The sequence below is a fragment of the Oncorhynchus clarkii genome, chromosome 13 (genome assembly GCF_045791955.1).
Source record: "Oncorhynchus clarkii lewisi isolate Uvic-CL-2024 chromosome 13, UVic_Ocla_1.0, whole genome shotgun sequence".
Lineage (NCBI taxonomy): Eukaryota > Metazoa > Chordata > Actinopteri > Salmoniformes > Salmonidae > Oncorhynchus > Oncorhynchus clarkii.
Genome location: NC_092159.1, coordinates 34612102 through 34622175, shown reverse-complemented (window position 1 = coordinate 34622175; position 10074 = coordinate 34612102). Strand labels below are relative to the sequence as shown.

General features: G+C 42.0%; 1 pseudogene; it reads left to right on the top strand.

Moving 5' to 3' along the window:
* Window positions 1-2372: 2372 nt before the first annotated feature.
* On the top strand, window positions 2373-9986 carry LOC139423894 (myosin light chain 1, cardiac muscle-like; annotated as a pseudogene).
* The last annotated feature ends 88 nt before the right edge of the window (window positions 9987-10074 follow it).

Here is a 10074-nt window from a genome sequence, read left to right as displayed (position 1 = left end):
ACCACACCTGTGTGGAAGCACCTGCTTGCAATATATACTTTGTATCCCTCATTTTCTCAAGTGTTTCCTTTATTTTGCCAGAACCTGTAAGTTGTACTTGAAGATCTTTGAGTTGTACAAATACAGTGAGCTCCAAAAGTATTGGGACAGTGACAATTTGTTTTGTTTGTTTTGGCTCTGTACTCCACCTCTTTGGATGAAATGATGACTATGGAGGATAAAGTGCAGACTATTAGCTTCATTTGAAGGTATTTTCCTCTATATCGGGTGAACCATTTAGAAATTACAGCACTTTTTGTACATCCTCCCCCCCATTTTAGGGGACCAAAAGTATTGGACAAATTCACTTATATGTGTATTAAAGTAGTCAAACGTTTAGTATTTGGTCCCATATTCCTAGCACGCAATTATTACATTAAGCTTGTGAATCTACAAACCTGTTGGATGCATTTGCTGTTTGTTTTGGTTGTGTTTCAGGTTATTTTGTGCCCAATAGAAATTAATGTTAAAAAACTTAATGTCAAATTAGAGTCCGTTTTATTGTAAATAAGAAGCAAATATGTTTCTAAACATTCTACGTGAATGTGGATGCTACCATGATTAAGGGTTATGGATAGGGTAAGGGTAGGTGTTAACATTAGGGTTTAGGGTAGTGACTTCCCAAGGACCTGTATAACACTGACCCTAACACATGGGCTGACAGGAGTTTATAGTTACTATGAACACTCTACTGGTAGCATACTTTCTAGTTTCTATGCACTTGGTGGACTTAAGTGACTCAATTTAGAATCGGCTGTGTACAGCAAGACCACAGAACCTTTCTCAATCCTCTAAACATGAGCATACCACAGAGTAAACAGTAGGTATAAAAGTCAACTGTTCTCTCTCACCATAAAGGTTAGAGGTCAGATATCAGAGTGATGCTGTCCCCCTGTCCATCAAAGCTGCCACAAGAACACTGTATTGAGTAATGTCATTCTAGATAACAGACTAGTTATAATCTACAAACCTGATTGCTTGGACAGTGAATGGGGATTCCAAGACCTTCACATTCTCTCCAAAGGGGGAACTCAAAGCCTGTTGGATTTTCCACCAGATGGCAAGAACACAGCCTTTTGGGCCGGGGGCATGGTAGTTGGAGTGGAAATTCCTTTTGTCTTTGAATTGTATGCCCATATAGTTTCACAAACATATGTCATGATCCAAAAGCAAAAGTGTCCTCATTAATAGATTTTACGTCCGATTCCTTAGCATAAACAACATAATAAATGTGAATAATACTTACGTCACTATTACTATTGTACATAGTCCCCCCCTCCCCATTTTGCGTAATTTAAAGTTATGTAACTCTCTCACCAGTGTAAATAAATGTAAATATATATGACATTTAGTTAAGGATCCCTGATCACCGTAAGGACAGAGAGGAATTTGTTGCTTTGTTACTTTCTCGGACTGAGAGGATCAACTGTCATCAACCGGCTGCCCCTTTCTGCCAAGTCTCAACCGCTAAAGTTACAGCTACAACAGACAGACAGAATCACAATATGCTTAAAGCTTAAGCTGAAGTTGTAACAAGTTTGAATGGCATCTCTGCAGCACTCAGCAATGTTAGGGAGAAAATTCTCTGTCATCAATTATATGAAATAGTGCCAATATTTCATGTTTATTTACAATTATAAGACAGGGGATATCTTATAGTAAGTTGTTTGAAGCTGAAGAAATTCGGCTTGGCCCCTAAGACCCTCACGAACGTCTACAGATGCACCATTGAGAGCATCCCATATAAGCCTACAGCGCACCAAGACCCATATAAGCCTACAGCGCATTTTATTATTCAAAGACATGACATAACACTGTGTAACACAGTACGTTATGAGAGTCAAAATATTTACTGTGTATTTACAGTAACTGTAGAGTTTAGATCATTCAAATGTTTATGCTTCGGTGCCTAACAGGCCAAGAGCTCAGTCAGTTCATTTCAGTTCACTGAGCACACCAAAGGCCAGGCCATTCCTTCCCTCATCATCAGTGTCTCCCTCCTCCGTCCTTAGTCAGCTGTTCAGACTCTGCATCTGCCCTCCCACAATTCTTCCCCCTCTCCAACCCCAAACAGTCCCATCAGGCCTCTCCCCCCATCTCTCTCTCTCCCTCTCTCTCTCTCTCTCTCTCTCTTGCTCTCTCTTTCTCTCTATTGGGAGTTGTGGGCAACTAAGTTAAGAGAGGAAGATAGTTTAAACATCTTTAAAAAGACCCCTTCCTCCATACTCCCTTGAGTAATGTCCTGCTTCTCTGATTGTAGCTAAGCCACTGCCCCTCCATACCCGACAAACATACTGAGATACTTACGGCAAAATTGAACCCACCTGGATCCAGAGGAGCCCAGGAAGCCCGAATTTGACCCCAAAAGCATTGTGTCCAACTCGTAGAAATAGAATGCATGTTGTAATTTCATGGTCTAACCTCTCTGTGAGTCTTTGCTGCCATTTCCTCTCATCCACCTGTGTTTGTAGTAGAACTTATGACGGTAAGTATGAGAAAAGAGGATGCTATCCTTAGTTGACGAGTTAGTGCTGTGTTAGTTGTACAGGGATGTCTGTCAAAAGTTGAGGAAATTGCCTAGTGAAAAAACCCATTGTTGTATTAGTTGGCAACATTTCTTGGCTTGGCTATCCTCTGAAAATAATTTCACATTTTCAGTGATGTAACCTTTCAGGTTAGTTATGTTCAGATCATTAAACCATCTCTGTTTTGTACAGCATTACCTGGTCTTGCATTATTATGGAATAGTCTGCCTATCCATGTGAGAGACGTAGACTCAGTCTCCAACTTTAAGTCTTTATTGAAGACTCATCTCTTCAGTAGGTCCTATGATTTAATGTATTCTGGCCCAGGGGTGTGAAGATGAACAGAAAGGTATTGGATCGACGAACCGCCCTTGCTGTCTCTGCCTGGCCGGATCCCCTCTTTCCACTGCGGTTCTCTGCCTCTTACCCTATTACGGAGGCTGAGTCACTGGCTTACTGGTGTTCTTCCATCCCGTCCCTAGGAGCGGTGCGTCACTTGAGTGGGTTGAGTTACTGACGTGATCTTCCTGTCCAGGTTTGACGCCCCCCTCGTGTTTGTGCCATGGGGGAGATACTCGTGGGCTATACTTGGCCTTGTCTCAGGGTGGTAAATTGGTGGTTGAAGATATCCTTCTAGGGGTGTGGGGGCTGTGCTTTGGCAAAGTGGATGGGGTTATATCCTGCCTGGTTGGCCCTGTCCGAGGGTATCGTCGGACAGGGCCACAGTGTCTCCCGACCCCTCCTATCTCAGCCTCCAGTATTTGTGCTGCAATAGTTTATGTGTCAAGGGCTAGGGTCAGTCTGTTATATCTGGAGTATTTATCATGCCCCAGGACTACCTGGACTGATGACTCCTTGCTGTCCCCAGTCCACCTGGTCATGCTGCTGCTCCAGTTTCAACTGTTCTACCTGCGGCTATGGAACACCTGTTCACCGGACGTTCTACCTGCTGTTTTCGACTCTCTCACTCTATCTCACCTGCTGTCTCTAACTCTGAATGATCAGCTATAAAAAGCCAACTGACATGTACTCCTGAGGTGCTGACCTGTTGCACCCTCTACAACCACTGTGATTATTATTATTTGACCCTGCTGGTCATCTATGAACTTTTGAACATCTTGGCCATATACTGTTATAATCTCCAACCGGCACAGCCAGAAGAGGACTGGCCACCCCTCAGAGCCTGGTTCCTCTCTAGGTTTCTTCCTATGTTCCTGCCTTTCTAGGGAGTTTTTCCTAGCCACAGTGTTTCTACATCTGCATTGCTTGCTGCTTTGGGTTTTAGCCTGAGTTTCTGTACAGCACTTTGTGACATTGACTGATGTAAAAAAGGCTTTATGAATACATTTGAAATGTGATTGACTGTTGAAGATAACATCTGAATGAGGTTATGTAGGAGGTACATCAAAGTATATTATAAGCGTTCCTAATCAATGACATATTTTATTTCATTTTCTGTTCCTTTTGGCCTTGGCAAACTGGCCTTCACCGTGCGCTCAAAGACTTGTTGGCGTAGCAGTACATATCCAACAAAACTTTCCAGACACAAATGGGGTGTCCACAGCTGACCTTGTAGGTCTTCAAAGAACTCCCCCCATGTCATGTACATAGGATGCGCCTTGGATGCACCTCATCCTTCACAGTAGAATTGCTAAAATGTGCTTACAATGATGAGCTGGGCAAAACCAGTAGCAATATTCCCACTATTGAAGTGTTCTTGTTTTCTATTTCAGATTGAGTTCACTGCAGACCAAATTGACGGTAAACTGATCTTGCTTTAAAAATCCAACATCTTTTGATGTAAATTTTACCAGTTGTTATGGGGAAAGTTTATTGGATGACCTGACCTGTTGATGGCTTGCTAGTTTCCCCAGCTAATCCTAATGATCTGTGTGCTTCCCCAGAGTTCAACGGGGCCTTCATGTTTTTTGACAGGACCCCCAAAAGCGAGATGAAGATATCTTACGCCCAGTGTGGTGACGTGATGAGGGCGCTGGGCCAGAACCCCTCCATCAAAGAGGTCATGAGAGTCCTAGGGAAACCCAAGAGCAAAAAAGTAAACAAAACAATATGGGGATGAGGTAGATTGGATGGGCTATTTACAGATGGGCTGTGCACAGCTGCAGTGATCGGTTAGCTGCTCAGATAGCTGATGTTTAAAGTTAGTGAGGGAGATATAGTGGGGCAAAAAAGTATTTAGTCAGCCACCAATTCTGCAAGTTTTCCCACTTAAAAAGATGAGAGAGGCCTGTAATTTTCATCATAGGTACACTTCAACTATGAAAGAAAAAATCCAGAAAATCACATTGTAGGATTTTTTATGAATTTATTTGCAAATTATGGTGGAAAATAAGTATTTGGTCACCTACAAACAAGCAAGATTTCTGGCTCTCACAGACCTTCTTTAAGAAGCTCCTCTGTCCTCCACTCGTTACCTGTATTAATGGCACCTGTTTGAACTTGTTATCAGTATAAAGACGCCTGTCCACAACCTCAAACAGTCACACTCCAAACTCCACTATGGCCAAGACCAAAGAGCTGTCAAAGGACACCAGAAACAAAATTGTAGACCTGCACCAGGCTGGGAAGACTGAATCTGCAATAGGTAAGCAGCTTGGTTTGAAGAAATCAACTGTGGGAGCAATTATTAGGAAATGGAAGACATACAAGACCACTGATAATCTCCCTCGATCTGGGGCTCCATGCAAGATCTCACCCCGTGGGGTCAAAATGATCACAAGAACGGTGAGCAAAAATCCCAGAACCTCACGGGGGGACCTAGTGAATGACCTGCAGAGAGCTGGGACCAAAGTAACAAAGCCTACCATCAGTAACACACTACGCCGCCATGGACTCAAATCCTGCAGTGCCACACGTGTCCCCCTGCTAGAGAGCATTTGGATGATCCAAAGAAGATTGGGAGAATGTCATATGGTCAGATGAAACCAAAATATAACTTTTTGGTAAAAACTCAACTCGTCGTGTTTGGAGGACATAGAATGCTGAGTTGCATCCAATGAACACCATACCTACTGTGAAGCATGGGGGTGGAAACATCATGCTTTGGGGATGTTTTTCTGCAAAGGGACCAGGACCAGGTGTAAAAGGAAAGAATGAATGGGGCCATGTGTCGTGAGATTTTGAGTGAAAACCTCCTTCCATCAGCAAGGGCATTGAAGTTGAAACGTGGCTGGGTCTTTCAGCATGACAATGATCCCAATCACACTGCCCGGGCAACGAAGGAGTGGCTTCGTAAGAAGCATTTCAAGGTCCTTGAGTGGTCTAGCCAGTCTCCAGATCTCAACCCCATATAAAATCTTTGGAGGGAGTTGAAAGTCCGTGTTGCCCAGCAACAGCCCCAAAACATCACTGCTTTAGAGGAGATCTGCATGGAGGAATGGGCCAAAATACCAGCAACAGTGTGTGAAAACCTTGTGAAGACTTACAGAAAACGTTTGACCTCTGTCATTGCCAACAAAGGGTATATAACAAAGTATTGAGATAAACTTTTGTTATTGACCAAATACTTATTTTCCACCATAATTTGCAAATAAATTCATTAAAAATCCTACAATGTGATTTTCTGGATTTTTTTTCTCATTTTGTCTGTCATAGTTGAAGTGTACCTATGATGAAAATTACAGGCCTCTCTCATCTTTTTAAGTTGGAGAACTTGCACAATTGGTGGCTGACTAAATACTATTTTGCCCCACTGTATGTCTCCAACTTCAGAGATTTTTGTCATTCGTTCCAGTCATTGGCAGCAGAGAACTGGAAGGAAAGGTGGCCAAAGTAGGTGTTGGCTTTGGGGATGACTAGTGAGATATACCTGCTGGAGCATGTGCTACGGGTGGGTGTTGTTATGGTGACCAGTGAGCTGAGATAAGGCAGAGCTTTACCTAGCAAAGACTTATAGATGACCTGGAGCCAGTGGGTCTGTCGATGAATATGTAGCGAGGGCCAGCCGACGAGAGCGTACAGGTCGCAGTGGTGTGTGGTATATGGGGATTTCGTGACAAAACGGATGGCACTGTGATAGACTGCATCCAGTTTGCTGAGTAGAGTGTTGGAGGCTATTTTGTAAATGGCACCGCCAAAGTCGAGGATCGGTAGGATAGTCAGTTAACGAGGGTATGTTTGGCGGGTGTGTTTGGCGGCCACTTCTACATTGTATAGTAGAAGTGGTCACTGGTTACATGTTCACACAGACAAAGGCATCAATTTGCTCTGCAAGTGTGTCCATCAGGAGCAACATTTTAGCTGATGGCATCCCAGTTTGTAGACAAATCTGCCTTTGGACAATGACTCCAGCCTTTGAACATGTGCATGGCCACACCATTGCTTAAGACGCCATCTTTCCGTTTTCTCTTTATTCACCTTGAACTCTGTAGAGGCTTGTATGTTGATGGGTTGGGTTGGTTTCATTGAAAGGAACTCCTTCCCTTGCTCACCGTGCCACTATAGAAATGAACACCAAGCTGATCGGCTTTGAGACCTTCCTACCAATGTTCCAGCACATCTTCAAGTCCTAAAACCTGGGTACCTTTGAGGACTTTGTGGAAGGACTGCTTGTCTTTGACAAGGAGAGTAACGGCACCGTCATGTGCGCCGAGTTGCGTCACACACTCGCAACTCTTGGTTAGTACCCATGTTCTATGTAGCTATAATCTCATGTTTATGATGTGATTATAGATGTGTAATGTATGCTCTATGAAGGTAATGTGTGAAACCCCTGAGGGTATCTGAAAGGAGGATTGGTTTGGGGTTTGTCTTCCCTTCCCACATGATTTCACATGTAACATTTAATTTCACATTTGATGATCACATAACCTTACACATGTGGATTTATATTTTCACATGTGAATTATCTTCACATGAGATTTCACAAGGGATGCCCTGCAAACAAAAATCAGTCGTTAGGATGTCCCGGGAAAGTCACACATTGTTTTTGACTTACATGTTTGCATACATTATTATAAGATGTATTTATCAAGTAATTATTACTCAACATGTCCTCACCTGGGATTTGAACTCACAACCTCTTGGTTCACAGCATTCAGATCTTCTTGCTATTCCACCATTTCTGCATCAATGACTGACTTCACCTGTATTCCTACACTTTGGACTTCAAAGGAAATCGTTAAAAATACACGTTAAAAATACACTCAAGAAAAACGATTATATTTATCATAGTGATTGAGGAGTAACGTTAAAACAAAATAATATTGCACCAACATTAGACTATACAGAAAACCCTCTAACTGCTGAAGTTCTGAGCAGGTTATAGACTTTGTGGCGAAAAAGGTCAGCATAACCTAAATCCAGAGGTTCTGAGTTCAAATCCCAGGTGGGGTCATATTGAAAAGTCAGTACAAAGTAATCATGTCAAATGGATTCATATTGTCATTGATTAAATACTTTTACACTGTTTTAGCTGAACAGCGTACCACTTACCTTAAGAACCCCATACCATTTAATTACTTCCCTTACAAAAAAACATGTGAAATCTGCAGTTTCACATGTGGAATAGCTGTTTTCACATGTTGAGCTGAATTGTTCACATATGAAAGCAAAAGATACACATATAAGGTCAGTTGTTCACTTGTATTAAATGTAGAGTTTACATGTTAACACCCCATTTTCATACTAGAGATTTTCACATTTGAAAACTGTCACATTTGAAAAACATTTCACGTGAAAATCTAATTTGCAGTTTTACATGTAGTTTCATGGTTTCACATGTTGAAATGTTGCATCCTCGTGTTGTCACATTTATTTTACGTGAGATCATGTTATCACATGTTTCTTTTACATATTGTTACATGATCACATAAGTACACGTGATCACATTATGTTATGTTAACAGGTGTGCCTTCTTAAAAGTTAATTTGTGGAATTGATTTCCTTCTTAATGCGTTTGAGACAATCAGTTGTGTTGTAACAAGGCATGGGTGGTATACAGAAGATATCCTTATTATTTAAAGACCAAGTCCATATTATGGCAAGAATAGCTCAAATAAGCAAAGAGAAATGACAGTCCATCATTGCTTTAAGACATGAAGGTCAGTCAATCTGGAAAATTTCAAGAATTTTGAACGTTTCTTCAAGTGCAGTCGCAAAAAACATGATGAAACTGGCTCTCATGAGGACCGCCACAGGAAACGAAGACCCAGAGTTACCTCTGCTGTAGAGGATAAGTTCATAGAGTTACCAGCCTCAGAAATTGCAGCCCAAACAAATGCTTCACATTTTCAAGTAACACATCTCAACATCAACTGTTCAGAGGAGACTGTGTGAATCAGGCCTTCGTGGTTGAATTGCTGCAAAGAAACCACTACTAAAGGACACCAATAATAAGAAGAGACTTTCTTGGGCCAAGAAACACGAGCAATAGACATTAGACCGGTGGAAATCTGTCCTTTGGCCTGATGAGTCCAAATTGGAGATTTTTGGTTCCAACTGCTGTGTCTTTGTGAGACGCAGAGTAGGTGAATGGATGATATCGACATGTGTGGTTCCCACCGTGAATCATGGAGGAGGTGTGATGGTGTGAGGATGCTTTTCTGGTGACACTGTCTGTGATTTATTTAGAATTCAAGGCACACTTAACCAGCATGGCTTCTACACCATCCCATGTGGTTTGAGCTTTGTGGGACTGACTATCATTTGTTTTTCAACAGGACAATGACCCAACACACCTCCAGGCTGTGTAAGGGCTATTTTACCAAGAAGGGGAGTGGTGGAGTGCGGCATCAGATGACCTGGCCTCCACAATCACCCGACCTCAACCCAATTGAGATGGTTTGGGATGAGTTGGACTGTAGAGTGAAGGAAAAGCAGCCAACAAGTGCTCAGCATTTGTGGGAACTCCTTCAAGACGGTTTGAAAAGCATTCCAGGTGAAGCTGGTTGAGAGAATGCCAAGCGTGTGCAAAGCTGTCAACAAGGAAAAGGGTGGCTACTTTGAAGAATCTAAAATCTTTGTTTAACACTTTTTTGGTTACTACATGATTACATATGTGTTATTTCATAGTGTTGATATCTTCACTATTATTCTACAATGTAGAAAATAGTAAAAATAAAGAAAAAACCTTCAAGGCACAGTAGTTGTGTGCAAACTTTTGACTGGTACCGTAAGATCACTTGAAATTAGTGTGTTTTTTCCAAAAGGGATGTGTCTGAGGATTGTTTAACACCATTTGAAATGTCTCACGCCCCTCTGTTACACCTACAGATAGAGAAGATGACAGAGAAAGAGGTCGAGGTAGTGATGGAAGGACAAGAGGACGGCAATGGCTGCATTAACTACGAAGGTGCGGCAATAGACTACTTTATGCAGTGTGCTGTGGGCACCTATTGTTAATACATTTTCTGTTTCTATCGCTCTATTTCAGCCTTTGTGAAACACATCATGGCTGGGTGAATGATCAAGTGAGTAGAGCGTTTTAACTCTAAAGTACATGACCTTTTTGCCTGCACCCTGAGTCCTGCATCAAAATGTTCAAACTGAT